Source organism: Anser anser (assembly GCF_964211835.1).
Source record: "Anser anser genome assembly, chromosome: 1".
NCBI classification, from domain to species: Eukaryota; Metazoa; Chordata; class Aves; order Anseriformes; family Anatidae; genus Anser; species Anser anser.
Genome location: NC_139720.1, coordinates 175,500,160 through 175,515,005, shown reverse-complemented (window position 1 = coordinate 175,515,005; position 14,846 = coordinate 175,500,160). Strand labels below are relative to the sequence as shown.

Genomic DNA, 14,846 nt, shown 5'->3' with positions numbered 1-14,846 from the left:
GTAACAGTTACAAAATGAAGCTCATCCAGGGATAAAAATTAGGAGAGAACTCTGGGGAAAGAGAAAGAAAGGAAAGGAGGAAAATTCTGTGCTCATTTTGCTATATTGTTCTCCAAATTACATACATTTCTTTCCACAGAACTCTTCCTCCCTTGTCCCTGGGATCATAACAGTTATTGTATTCTCTGAAGCAGAGGAAAACAAAAGAACTGTGAAAACCATTGTGCGGTCCAGAACACAGGAGCTCATTACTGATGTTACTGCTCTCTCTGGCTTCTGTAAGAGAGCAGTTTTTTCGTGATACATAAGCCACAGATTGAATGCTGATAGCCATGGTATCTAGAGATACATCTCTCTGAGAAAAAATCCATCTAGTGTATGGATTTTAGGCAACCTTTAGGGGCTCATGTGTTCAATATCGCTGTTTTGGGGCCTGTAAAATATGTCCTACCAGTTGTTTTGATTTATTTCTTTTCTAGTCATATAGAGCTTCATATATATATATATATAGGTATAAGCATATTCAGAATTGATTTCATAAGAAAGAAAGTTACAATATAGCTGGGAAGGCATTTTGAGCTTGATTTTAATAATAGCTGAATATCACTGCAAGGTACGTTAGCAAAGACACTTTTGCAAATGGTAAGTGCCACTATTTTTCATGAGGATACTGAGAACACCATGAGTCTCTACCTCTTGCTTAGAAGGATGTACACAGACCACTTAGTGCAATGATTTTCAAGACCATAATTTTAGCATATTCTGAAGGTTGGACCGGATGATCTTAGAGGTCTTTTCAAACCTTCATGATTCTATGACTCTATGATTCTATGAATTTAATATGTCATTTTCTTTTAAGGACATTGAAAATTCTTATTGCAATTCTTTATATAGCAGTTGTCTTTACCATCTTGAATAAGATGGAGTCAGGAAACTTCGTTGTCTTACTCAATTTCCTTACAGTATCACTTACAAATAACTTAAAGAGGACAGACCACAACAGAGTTCTAGGCCACAATCCCCTTTTGCTAGGACAGCCCTGCCTATTTCTTATCTTGCACCCAGTTTTCCTAGTTTGACCCTTCCTTGTATCCTGTGTTTTTAAGAGCCTTTGGTGAGGAACCTTGAAATATTTTAACCTTGAAAATATTTTTGAAGGGCGGATTGGAACATGAAGGGCAAAGAACAAACTGAAGAAACTTGAAGTGCTGTTATATTCTGGGATACCAATAACGGGGTAAGGGAATGGCTGTAGTATGGGATATCCTTTTTCCACTTGTGACTGGCTGTTCTTCCTGCAGTTCCTAAGATGTAAATCAGGTCTTCTCAGGAGTAGGATAGTGTTAGGAGAAATACCTGTGCATAGGAGTTAATCAATACTTTGCAGTTCAACAACCTGGAAAACGCCTGAGAGGGCAGAGACCTGCCTGCAGGACTGAGCTGATTAGAAGCCAAATCCGATACAGGAGCAGGGCTAGGATGTCTGTGCTGAAGTTGTTCCAACCACAGAAACCTCTGAAGTTGCCTGGTCTGGAAAGGAGAATTTGAGAGGAGAGGAGAAATTGGTGATCAAAGGTGAGATTTACTTTCAAGTTTTACTTTTCAGCTATTTCATTTGGGAATTCTGGATTCTTTTATTAAGAGTTACAGTGCTTCTTTTGTGTGTGCTTGTGTGTGTGTGTGTGTGTGTGTACTAATAGGAGTTAACTTTAGAGACTATAAGTTGTCAATGTCCTTTGGAGAATTTCAGCAAAAAGGAGAAAGTATTTGTTCTGCTTCAAGGCCCTGGGAAACTCAGGGAGGGGTCTATCACAACCTTGTATACCATTAATGATTTAAACAGGATCCAAAAAATCCGTGACAATCTTGAGTGAGATATTTGCATTTACAGCAGTTGTACACATGCCAATCATTTCTTGGAGTGCTGCTTTTATTTCACCAGTGAAAGAATGTGAACACTACATTGTTAATTAATTGACACTTTCTAATTTTGCTAGACCTTATTAGAAGAGACACAGAAAGAAACCTAATGATTTTCTTGAATTTTACCATACAAATATATGTAAGGTAGTTGATGCTCTTTGATCATTACTCTGCTTGATCCTTAGCTGATTACAATTGAGACTAATTTGTTTTCCTAATTGAACAGACTTATTCTTTATAAAACTGTTTCAGTGAATTATATTGAGCACTTGAAGTGTTGGCTTTGAATGCTGCAAATGATCTCACTCAAATTAGACAGACATCGTCTGAACTGATTTACTTTATATACTTTATATATCACTCACAATAAATATTCCTCTGCATACTCACGTTTCTAACTTGAAAATTTTTTTCCTTCTTAAAAAAAGTGTTTTCAGAAGCTGTTTCACAAATGTCTTCTTATCTTTTTCTTTCTTTCCTTTTTTTTTTTTTTTTTTTTTTTAAGCCAGCTGCTATTGTGACAACCTATTCGACTATCTTGCAACTATGATAACTACTCAGAAGGACCAGCAGTTGAAACAAAACTACATGGATTCGCAAAAGTGTTCCAAGCAAGAAATATGTACAAAATTTTCCCAGTTCAGAAAGCTCCACACCATCATTCTATACTAATGAAAACCAAATTAGGATTTTGCTTCTCTATTATGTCCATAAGAATTAACTCTCTCTGCTTTAATAACATATCAGAGTAATACTCATTATAATAGAAACAGGTTCAATATTGCTGACATTGGAATACTTTGTTAATAGGCTTTTATGAGAAAATGGGCAGGTTTAGGCATAAATAGAGTGAGTAAACAGCTGAAAGCATAATGGCTTGGGTTTGTGCATGTGAGTGAGTTTGGAAAATTTACCTAAAAATAATGTTATCATAATGGTATCAAAGATACGGAAATGTTCAAATTTTAGACCCTAATCCAACAAAGCATTTAAGTATGTCTGAATCATGTAAGTCCTTTAGAATTTATTTCTTGAATACTGTCCAACCTTCCTGTACTCCTTTGCCCTTCAGGACTGCCTCCCAAGGGACTCTGCCAACCACTCTCCTTAACAGGCTGAAGTCTGCCCTCCAGAGTGGCAGTTCTGCTAACAACTTTGATAAAAGTAATGTCATTCACTTGAAAACGAATAGTCCAACATTAATACATGTAACGATGTGCTCTGTGCCCTGAGCTAACCATTAGAACACACGAATGAGGTCTTAGTGTTATAGTATATAATTTAATGAAAACTTGATAACAGTTAAAAAAAAATATATATATATTAATGGGAAGTATGCCTATCCTAAGAAAGATTTATTGGAACTGTAAAAGGTATGGGGTAGAAAAACTAGGATGATCAAATCTAGGACATGTCTTTATAGTATGACACACTAAGAACTTTTTACTTTGGCAAAAGCAAACTGAATGTGTAGAGTGCGGCAGAGTATAAAACTATGAATATAATAGGAAAGGTAAAAATGGAGAAAGGAGTTTCCTAATATGCGAAGCGTCAAATAAAATTAGTGTCTGGTTGAAAGTAAATAAAAAAAGTTTATTTCTTTGCATAATACATACTGAAGCCATGAGAGAAGTTGTGATTGCTAAAAACTTAGACATGTTCTGTTAGTGACTGAAGAAGTTATCAGAGCAGAAATTCACTAGTGGCTCTTACCTCCAGAGGCTAGAAGATTATTCATTTCCATTATTAGTTTGGCACAATTACTTATATAATTGTCATGCCTGAGCTTATACATGTTTTTAGACATCATCTATCTGGCACTGTAGAGACATGACACCAGGCTAGATTGGCTTAGTTTGCTGGCCCAATATGGCTAATACTATGTTCATCTGTTGCAACTGAAGGGATTGATTGCCTTATTACAAGTAAAATTGTAAATCCAAAGAACACATAATATTGCAAAATACTGAACTAACTAAATGAATGACACGACAGGGCTGTCAATTGCTATAAAGTACTGCAAGAATTCATTGCAAAAGCCTCTTATCTTGAATTTTTGATTATGCGAGGATCTCGATTTTACTCAATTTTCATTCTTAAAGAAAAGAATTTTATAAGATAATTATACCGAAGTACAGTTGTAGACATATTTTAGAATAATGGTCACTCCAAAGATAATAACAATAAAAACAGTAAGTCAAAAATACTCTATTTTTTAAATTCCCATAATATATAGATCATTATTCTTGAACACCTGGGAAACTCATTTCACTTTACCTTTCTTAAGCATTTCAGGAGGTCAATAGCCTTGTTAGTTTACTGACCTTTAAGGTGTTGTTACATGACCAATTTAATCTTAAAATAATCTTAATTAAAAAAATCTCTCTATTCTTGGCGAAGTCAGGAAGGGGACGAGTAAAACCGCTGTCTTGGACTTCCAGAGGGCTGACTTTGAGCTGTTCAGGACACTGGTTGGCAGAGTCCCTTGGGAGGAGGTTCTGAAGGGCAAAGGAATCCAGGAAGGCTGGGCACTCCTCAAGAAGGAAATCTTAATGGCTCAGGAGCGGTCTGTACCCACGTGCCCAAAGACGAGCCGGCGCGGAACTAGACTGGCCTGGCTGAACAGAGAGTTGTGGCTTGAGCTTAGGAGAAAAAGGAGGGTTTGTGATCTTTGGAAAAAAGGGCAGGCCACTGCGGAGGACTACAAGGATGTTGCGAGGCTGTGCAGGGACAAAATTAGAAAGGCCAAAGCTCATCTGGAGCTCAATCTGGCTACTGCCATTAAAGATAACAAAAAACATTTTTACAAATACATCAACACCAAAAGGAGGACTAAGGACAATCTCCATCCTTTACTGGATGTGGGAGGAAACTTAGTTACAAAAGATGAGGAAAAGGCTGAGATGCTCAATGCCTTCTTTGCCTCAGTCTTTAGCGGCAAGACCAGTTGTTCTCTGGATACCTGGTACCCTGAGCTGGTGGAAGGGGATGGGGAACAGGATTTGTCCCTCATAATCCACAAGGAAATGGTTGGCAACCTACTACAGCACTTGGATGTACACAAGTCGATGGGGCTGGATGGGATCCACCCGAGGGTACTGAGCGAACTGGCGGAAGAGCTGGCCAAGCTGCTTTCCATTATTTATCAGCAGTCCTGGCTATCAGGGGAGGTCCCAGTTGACTGACGGCTGGCAAACGTGACGCCCATCTACAAGAAGGGGCCGGAGGGTAGACCCGGGGAACTATCGGCCTGTTAGTTTGACCTCAGTGCGAGGGAAGCTCATGGAGCAGATTATCTTGAGTGTCATCACGCGGCACTTGCAGGGCAACCAGGCAATCAGGCCCAGTCAGCATGGGTTTATGAAAGGCAGGTCCTGCTTGACGAACCTGATCTCCTTCTATGACCAAGTGACGCGCTTGGTGGATGAGGGGAAGGCTGTGGATGTGATCTACCTTGACTTCAGTAAGGCTTTTGACACCGTTTCCCACAGCATTCTCCTCAAGAAACTGGCTGCTCGTGGCTTGGACTGGCGTACGCTTTGTTGGGTTAAAAACTGGATGGATGGCCGGGCCAAGAGAGTTGTGGTGAATGGAGCCAAATCCAGTTGGAGGCCGGTTACTAGTGGTGTCCCCCAGGGCTCAGTGCTGGGGCCGGTCCTCTTTAATATCTTTATCGATGACCTGGATGAGGGGATCGAGTGCACCCTCAGTAAGTTTGCAGATGACACCAAGTTAGGTGCGTGTGTCGATCTGCTTGAGGGAAGGAAGGCTCTGCAGGAGGATCTGGATAGGCTGGACCGATGGGCTGAGGTCAACTGTATGAAGTTCAACAAGGCCAAGTGCCGGGTCCTGCACCTGGGGCATAACAACCCCAAGCAGCGCTACAGGCTGGGAGATGAGTGGTTGGAAAGCTGCCTGGTGGAGAAGGACCTGGGAGTACCGGTTGATAGGCAGCTGAATATGAGCCAGCAGTATGCTCAGGTGGCCAAGAAGGCCAACTGCATCCTGGCCTGTATAAGAAGCAGTGGCCAGCAGGTCTAGGGAGGTGATTGTCCCCCTCTACTCGGCTCTGGTGAGGCCGCACCTCGAGTACTGTGTTCAGTTCTGGGCCCCTTGCTACAAGAAGGACATGGAGGTGCGCGAGAGAGTCCAGAGAAGGGCAACGAAGCTGGTGAGGGGTCTGGAGAACAAGTCTTACGAGGAGTGGCAGAGGGAGCTGGGGTTGTCTAGCCTGGAGAAGAGGAGGCTCAGGGGAGACCTCATCGCTCTCTATAGGTACCTTAAAGGAGGCTGTAGAGAGGTGGGGGTTGGTCTATTCTCCCATGTGCCTGGTGACAGGATGAGGGGGAATGGGCTAAAGTTGCGCCAGGGGAGGTTTAGGTTGGATGTTAGGAAGAACTTCTTTACTGAAAGGGTTGTTAGGCATTGGAATGGACTGCCCAGGGAGGTGGTTGAGTCACCATCCCTGGAGGTCTTTAAAAGACGTTTAGATGTAGCCCTTAGTGATATGGTTTAGTGGAGGTCTTGTTAGTGTTAGGACAGAGGTTGGATTAGATGATCTTGAAGGTTTCTTCCAACCTAGACAATTCTGTGATTCTGTGATTAAAAATGTCTGAGTTCTTTACTTCCCATATAAATACTTCATATAGTGTAAATTTCACTGTTTCTGATGGAAGCAACACAGCGAATTCAAGATGAAAGAACTGTAGCGTGGTAGTTTCTGGGAAAGGTATATGTAGAAATACATACTTTATTAGAAGGATTATAGCTGAAGATTAGACCTCAAATCTGTAATAGGTAAGAAAACTGGAATTTGATCAAAGATGCGAAGTAGTCTCAGATATTAATTTTACAGAGTTTTTAAGTGTTTGCAGAGGGAGGGAATAACAAAATGACAAAAAAAAAAATATGTTCATATATGTTCATGCCACTGCATAAAATTATTCCTTTCTCTTTGGAAAATATTACTTGGATCCATATCATGATGAAGTCAGAAAATAGGAAGAGGAAGTCTATATTTTCCATGTTTTCCTGTACTTAATAAGATAGCATCTATGCAGCACCTTTATAAGTGGCCTCCATTATCACATTTCAGTCTAACAAGGATTAAAATTTCTTTGGTTGTGTATTTTCAACTTCTTTTCCTTCGTATCTCCAAAAGGAAGTAAAAAATCACTATTATAGTGACAGGCATTGGGAAAAGAATAAAATTTGGTGTGTCTGCATCTAAACTGTAGTCTCAGGACCATTTCTTGAACTACTCCCTGGTGTTAATTCTGGAAATAATGAACTCACTCTGCTAGCCCAGGAGGGATGCTAACAGCAGTACCTCAACCGTTCAGGATATGGTGCCTGAGAGAGAAAAAAGGAGCTACCCCAACCCTTTTTAGGAACAGCTCCTTTTCTCTGTGAATTATTGGAGCTAAAGCCATTTCTCCAGATCAGTGTATGATCACACTTTGAACTGTATAAAACCAGCTACTTGACTGCAGCTAAAAAGTCGGGAGGCTAGGAAAAAAACAACAAACAAACTTCAGATGCATCCATCTTTTTTTTCTTTTTTTTTTTTTTTTTTGGTGGTCTGGTTTAGAAGATGTCCTACTGCTCAGTGGGGTGATGGATATGAATCTCAGGACTTTTCCTTCACTTCTTTTACACATGTATCATAGGCATCTCAGCATCTAAGAGCACTGTAAATTTCATTTAAGGAGCTAAATGCTTAAATATATATGTGGAAATATTCAGGATTATCATTCTAAACTCTATCTACATAAGATTTAAGAAAACCGTATATTAATTATTTGTCTATTAATACCATAAATATCACTGGAAATACTAGTTTAGTTTCTGGTTTGTTTTTTATGTTTTGTTTGGCTTTGGTTTTGTTTTTATAGATAAAATATGAAATATTAGTTCATAGAATCATAGAATATCTCGAGTTGGAAGGGACCCATAAGGATCATCAAGTCCAACTCCTGGCACCGCACAGGTCTGCCCAAAAGTTTAGACCATGTGACTAAGTGCACAGTCCAATCTCTTCTTAAATTCAGACAGGCTTGGTGCAGTGACTATGTCCCCGGGGAGCCTGTTCCAGTGTGCAACCACCCTCTCGGTGAAGAACCTCTTCCTGATGTCTAGCCTAAACTTCCCCTGCCTCAGCTTCACACCGTTCCTGTGGGTCCTGTCACTGGTGATAATGGAGAATAGGTCACCTGCCTCTCCACTCCCCCTCGTGAGGAAGTTGTAGACTGCGATGAGGTCCCCCCTCAGCCTCCTCTTCTCCAGGCTGAACAGGCCCAGTGCCCTCAGCTGCTCCTCATACGTCTTCCACTCTAGGCCCTTCATCTTCATCACCCTCCTCTGGACACTCTCCAATAATTTAATGTCCTTCTTGTACTGTGGTGCCCAGAATTGCACACAGTACTCGAGGTGAGGCTGCACCAGCGCAGAGTAGAGCGGGACAACCACCTCCCTTGACCGACTAGCAATGCCGTGCTTGATGCATCCCAGGAGACGGTTGGCCCTCCTGGCTGCCAGGGCACACTGCTGGCTCATATTCAACTTCCTGTCAACCACAACCCCCAGATCCCTCTCTGCGGGGCTGCTCTCCAGCATCTCGTTGCCCAGTCTGTATGTATAGCCAGGGTTGCCCCTTCCCAGGTGCAGGACCTGGCACTTGCCTTTGTTAAACTTCATGAGGTTGGTGATCGCCCAGCTCTCCAATCTGTCCAGATCTCTCTGCAAGGCCTTTCCACCCTTATCAGAGTCCACAACTCCTCCAAGTTTGGTGTTGTCGGCAAATTTGCTCAAAACAACTTTTAGTCCTACATCCAAATCATTTATAAAAACACTGAAGAGGACTGGCCCTAAAATGGAGCCTTGAGGGACACCACTAGTGACCATCCACCAGCCAGATGTGGCCCCATTTACCACAACCCTTTGAGCCCTGCCCATCAGCCAATTGCTTACCCATCGTATGATGTTTTTGTTAAGTTGTATACTGGATATTTTGTCCAGTAGGATCCTGTGGGAAACTGTGTCAAAAGCTTTGCTGAAGTCCAAAAAGATCACATCAGCTGGTTTCCCTTGATCAACTAGATGGGTGATCTTATCATAAAAGGAAATCAAATTTGTTAGGCAGGACCTACCCCTCATGAACCCAAGTTGGCTGGGACCAATGACTGCATTGTCCCCCAGGTGTGCTTCAATAACTTCAAGGATAATCTTCTTCATAATTTTACCAGGCACTGATGTGAGACTGACAGGCCTGTAATTGCTAAGGTCTTCTTTCTTACCCTTCTTGAAAATTGGCACAACATTTGCCAGCTTCCAGTCCAATGTTCTCACATTTCCTCTTGAAAATGGCTTCAGTGGAATTCCATCGCAGCTCTACTTACTGGAAAAATGCAAAAAGTTTATGCCACCTTCTGTTATTTAAGGAATTTTGAATGAAGAGACAACATTTCCTATTACAGTAAATATTTCAGTTTCTTATGAAGATTTTCTTTTTTTAAGCAGTGCTGTAGATCTACAATTCTGTTTATAATTATGCGTCATCTCAGATTCTATTCTGAGTGAATAATTTCAGAAGGTTAATATCATGTAGGTTACTTGCCAGCCAATGACAAGTAAAGCTTGTCTTTTGTTCAAGCTCATTTAACTTTTTTGAGCCTGACGTTTCACTCAGAACTCTGCAAAATAAGCAGTGACAGACAATTACTCAATTTAAGTGGGAAGTGAGAATGCACCATTTACTTTTTAGCCTTCATTAAACATAGCCCTACTGTTTCTGGGAGGTGGTAGAAAGGGTGTTGCCTGACAGGGTAAATAGGAGGGGGAGGCTGAGACAGACCCAGTCAACCTGTGGCCAAATTGGGAACTAGATCTAGTCAAAACATGGGAACATTTTCAAAAAATACAGAAGATATTTTAGTAAACAATTACTATAGACTTATTTTCAGAAAGGTGTGGCCTTATTTTAAAGAATGAACAGTATGACTATCGAGAACATTTGAATTTATCTTATATGAATTGATCTGTTGTGAGATACTGAAAAATGAAAAAAAAAGGTATTAAGCCAATTTGTGTCACTTTGGAAATATTTTCATCATTCTTTCTTTAATTTTATTTTTAGAGCATTTTGGCAAAAAACAACAACAACAACAACAAAAAACAACAAAACAAAAAACAACAAAAACAAACAGACAAACAAACAAACAACAACAACAACAACAACAAATTTTCCAGCTATTTGACCATATGAAACAGAGCATACAGAAACACATGAATGTGCAGGAATTTTAACAAAACTGATTTAATAGACTCCTAAAAACTAGTTGCAGTTTGTTTATTCATTTATTTATTTATTTAAGTACTTGAAAAGCTCACAGATTCTAAAAAAACATAGTATTGGGTTGCAAGAAATGAAAAGCCAAGCAGGGTACCATAATCAAATGGATACAAAAGGTAGAATAAATGTTTTGTGTACAAAAGTCTTTCAGTGTGTCAAAGGTTTTTGAATGGTTAACAATGGAACTTCAAAGTTCTCTTATGGTAGTTATTTCTTTGCTTGATGTGATAAATAGAGAAACATACTTAAATGAAGGGTGAAGGGTTTCTGCTCTGAATGGTACATGGAAATTTTTCAGGTTTTATATGATCAAAAAAAAAAAGAATCAAAAGCTCAAAAACTATGCCAAAGTACATAAAAATCTGTCTAAATTGTCTTGCTATTTGACTGACAACAAAATGCTCATCTGTTTTCCCCTTTACTCCATAATCAGTCAAATAATGCTTTGTTGCAATCAAATAACTTTATGAAAATACATTCACAAAGGATAGGGGTGCCAAATACTTGAATATATTGGGGGGACCTGTAAAAGTAAATGTTCTTCCAACTGTTTGGAATGAAAAAAATATATTATGGAGAGTAGTGTAATTAAAGAGCAAAAAAGATGGTGTCTGCAGTGATAAAACTATCTTGGACTCATCAAGTCCTGGAGCATAGATTAACTCTTGTTCATACAGGAGACACTATTCCCATAAACCTGTGTGCATAAAATTAAATGCTGCACATGTTGATTCAGTTAGGCTGCCAGAAACAGTAGCAAAAGCTATCTAATGAAACTTGGTCCTGGTTAGAAACTGCTGGCAAGAGTAATTTCCACGTTTCAGAAAAAAATCTGAGTTTGAGACTCCACTTTGTGGTTTTCTGGGGCTACCTGGAATTACTGGTATTCAGTACTGAGATTTCTTGGTTCTTTTGCAGGTCCAGATTGTTACAGATTTCTTTTTATCCTGCAGAGGATGGTGACTGTCCAGGTCCTCCTATAAGAGGGGAGGTTTGGCACATTCTATTTGTCTTTGCACAAAGTCTGCCATGGAAAGTTATGCTGGAAGATGAAGCATTTAGTTACAAAGAAAAGGTGTGTTTTGTTGTTGTTGTTGTTTTTTGTTTGTTTGTTTGTTTTCTAGGTTTTGAACTCTGTACCAGGTGGGTTGTGGAGAGTCACCTTTCCTTTACTGCAACTTGAAGATGCTCGAAGTGAGGAGTGTATGCATTGCAGCACAGGGTAGTCTGCAAGTGTGACAAAGATAGAAAAGAGGGAAGAATGAGAGACCAAAATGAGTGAAGAAACAGTGCAGACGCAGAAACAGCCGAGGGACTTTGCAGGCCTATGATGCTGTTGCAGGGGCACAGAAATATGCCCCACAACACAGCTTTCCCTGTCCCCATGCTGCTGCTTTTTGTTCGAACAAAGAGTAGGGTCTGCACGCTCTGCATCCAAAATAAATTTAGTTAATATGGCTCAATTACTAGGAAATTAAGACTGTAAACCACTCAGGAACTGTCTCCTTGGTCTCTTGCAGACTCTCTCAGTCTGTCTCCAAAGATGAATGGAAGCTGTATATCTGCGGGTAGCAGAGATGACCCTAAAATGAACCAGTATGATGTCAAGTCAGCTTGGAGCACAAAGCAATGGTGGTCAAAATTAACTTGTGTTCACCTGCCAAGGTAATTATGGGCAGTATAATACCACAGAAAGGAAGAAACAGCTTGGTTTTGGCATTAAAAAAGAAAAAAATAATAATACATAATGGAAATGTTATAGTTTATGTAAGATATGGTGTTTTTCACTCCAACGATTCATATCTTTCTAACGGAAGTACAGGCTCAGTATGGGTCACGAACTCTAGTAAGATTCTGCATTCTCTGCTAGCCATGCCTGACGGTAGTCTGCTTAGTGTTATCAGAGCCATGCCATGAGACTACTAAAAATCCTGTTACTGAATCATGCGCTTGCAGGGAAATGAGTTTCTCCCCTGCTCCCTAGTGATTAATGAAGGGTGTGCTGCTGAGATTGAAAACAGCTCTTTTGTGATATATGGATGTTTTGTGCAATTAACATCCTGTCCTGATAGTTCTGGAAAGGGCATTATCCAAATCATTCCTGTTATGAAGAAACAAGAACTTCATTTTCTCACTTGTCATCATCTGTAATGGTGAGAGTCAACTGATACAAATAACATTGCATTACTTTTCATCATGTATATCCAAGCTAATCCTGTACTGGAAGCCTGTCTCCAATTTGCACAGGGCAAATGAAAGTACAACTATTTCTATGCTACACTGGTGCCTCTTGGGCTATCTTGTCATCATATCTGCTCCTGTGATGGATCATGTGCTGCCAGTTCTCATTCATTTTAATGAGAGAGAACAATCTCACAGTCCAGGCATTTATCTCCCTTTGTCTGTTACCCATCTCTTGCTTTAAAGGAAGTTTTTCCCTAACTTGTTTCAGTTATATTCTATGTTGACATACAGAATCTATGTATGAGCTATTCTAGCTATTCTGTTTGATACTGAGGATTTTATAAATATAAGTGTGAGATTATACATTTCCTTAAGTACGTGAGACTTGATTACTTTTTCAACTTTTTTTAACTTTCAACTTCAGGTGTAGTTCTGGACAACAGATGCAACCCATAAAGCAGCCTGGTTGAATTTGATGATCTTCTGTTAGAAAAGAAATACCTTAGGCAAAAAAATGTGTTCAAATCAAGCAAAAGAGCCCATCCAGACATTGAACTACATTTCTGTGATTTTGGTAATCTGCTGAAGTTGATCAAGACTATTAGCTAAGAATGCAATCTGAAAACTGACTAGGATTAAAACTCTTATCAAACATGTGAAAGAGAATAGGAAGTTTTGTGTTCCAGAGGAGAAGACCGATGGAGGGAGGAAGAGGAAATACTCAAGACTGGAGAGAACATTGATGCAGGGAAGACATAAAGTGTCTGACTGTTGTGGTGGGATAAGTGTATTTCTTAGGCTATATAACAGAATGACAGACTTTCTTGTAAACCCTGTAAACTGTCTTATCTGTATATTGTTTCTGGGTCTGTAGAATAAGTCATAGTGCCCAATGATTTAGATGCTTGAGAGTAAGAATGAGCACATCAGTGTTTCAGCAAATACATGGGGAGTTAAGAGGTCCAAGTGGTTTACCTTTCATGTAAAGATGTTATATGTTTAACAGGACATACTGCCGTCCCAGAAATGTATCATAAGGAAGAGACACTACTACAGTCTATTATATTGAGAGATGTTTAGGAGCATGCAAGTTGAGCATGAGAGATCAAAATACTGCAGCCAAAATACTGCAGCGTGCAATGAAGCCCTTGGCCAGGGTTTTGAGAGCTGACAGTCTAGAAGCTGTAATAGAAAATCTTGATTATCAGATGTACTCAACATATACAATTCCTATTAATGTAAAAGGGCATTTAAAACCATTAAAAACATTATTCAGAAGATGATACAAAATCATGAATAAATAGAAAAAGAAACTGTTAAAATCATGACAAAACTTTACATAAAGTGCAAGGCACAGTTCATCCATGAATCTGTCACCTCCAGGGTTGACAGATTATTTTGGTGTAAATCACTGAGCAGTTCAACTCAGTTTATGCTTTTATACCACATGAGAATGCTGTCCAATCTTGAAATCAGTGATTTTCATTTAATCTATGTGGCATTTTAAATATAAAGTCTCTTTGTTCATACTTGTGTTTTTCCTTTGAGCAGAGAAATAATGATATATGTGTGGAAGACAATTATTCTGCTTTTTTTTTTTTTTTCCTTCCGTCACTGTCTTCCCAAACCACTTGTTTTTTGGAAGTGGAAAGCACACCTGTATACCATTTCTTGCCCCTGAATGAGAAAACAAATATAAATACACTGTGGTTCTGATCTTCTGATCTGAAACCCCATGCATGGTCTAAAATGTCAGTTAATATTAGCCTTGCATGGAGTTTTACACTGCCTTTCAACTGAAAATAGAAAGTGCTTCCAATCAGCAATTCCTATATAACAGAGAAGGTGGAAAATTGGTTTTATAAGCATACAACAAGTTGAAATGAGTCTTCGATGTCTTCCCTGTTAATTTAGTATGTGAAGATCCTGCAGCTGATGGAAAAAAAAAATCCTATTATTTTTGAATTACTCATTCTCTTCATATTCATTATGTCACCTTCCATGAAGCTTGAAAATGTCTACCAGTAATTTATTGGCATGTAGGCAGTGTTAATCAAATGTCCACAAGCCTGTTCTCACGTTTGAAGTGTGCCTCTTTCGGAAATGAGTAGAGCCCCATGCAAATATGCTTACATTCCAACTTTAAATGTAAAATATTCACAAGTCCTAAGGGAAAGAAGTGTCTTGTGAAAATAAGATAAGAATTTCGACAAGGACATTCAGAGATAATAGCATTTCCCTAGATTGTTGCCAGTGTTCTTCAAACAATTGTTTTGATTTTTGATGAAGAATTTTGTTTGCTTTCCTCTCTGGAAAGAACAAAAAAAAGTAACAAACCTTCAGTAAAAAAAGGTAAACAGCTGAAACCTCTCCAGTTCTCTTAAATATC

The 14,846-nt window shown here is 39.4% G+C and overlaps 1 long non-coding RNA gene across 1 annotated transcript; it reads left to right on the top strand.

The window, feature by feature from the left end:
- Positions 1–9,614: 9,614 nt before the first annotated feature.
- On the top strand, positions 9,615–14,514 carry LOC310883710. The gene is made up of 3 exons (XR_014573675.1): positions 9,615–11,348; positions 11,794–11,938; positions 12,882–14,514. It is a non-coding gene; the product is annotated as an uncharacterized lncRNA (long non-coding RNA).
- The last annotated feature ends 332 nt before the right edge of the window (positions 14,515–14,846 follow it).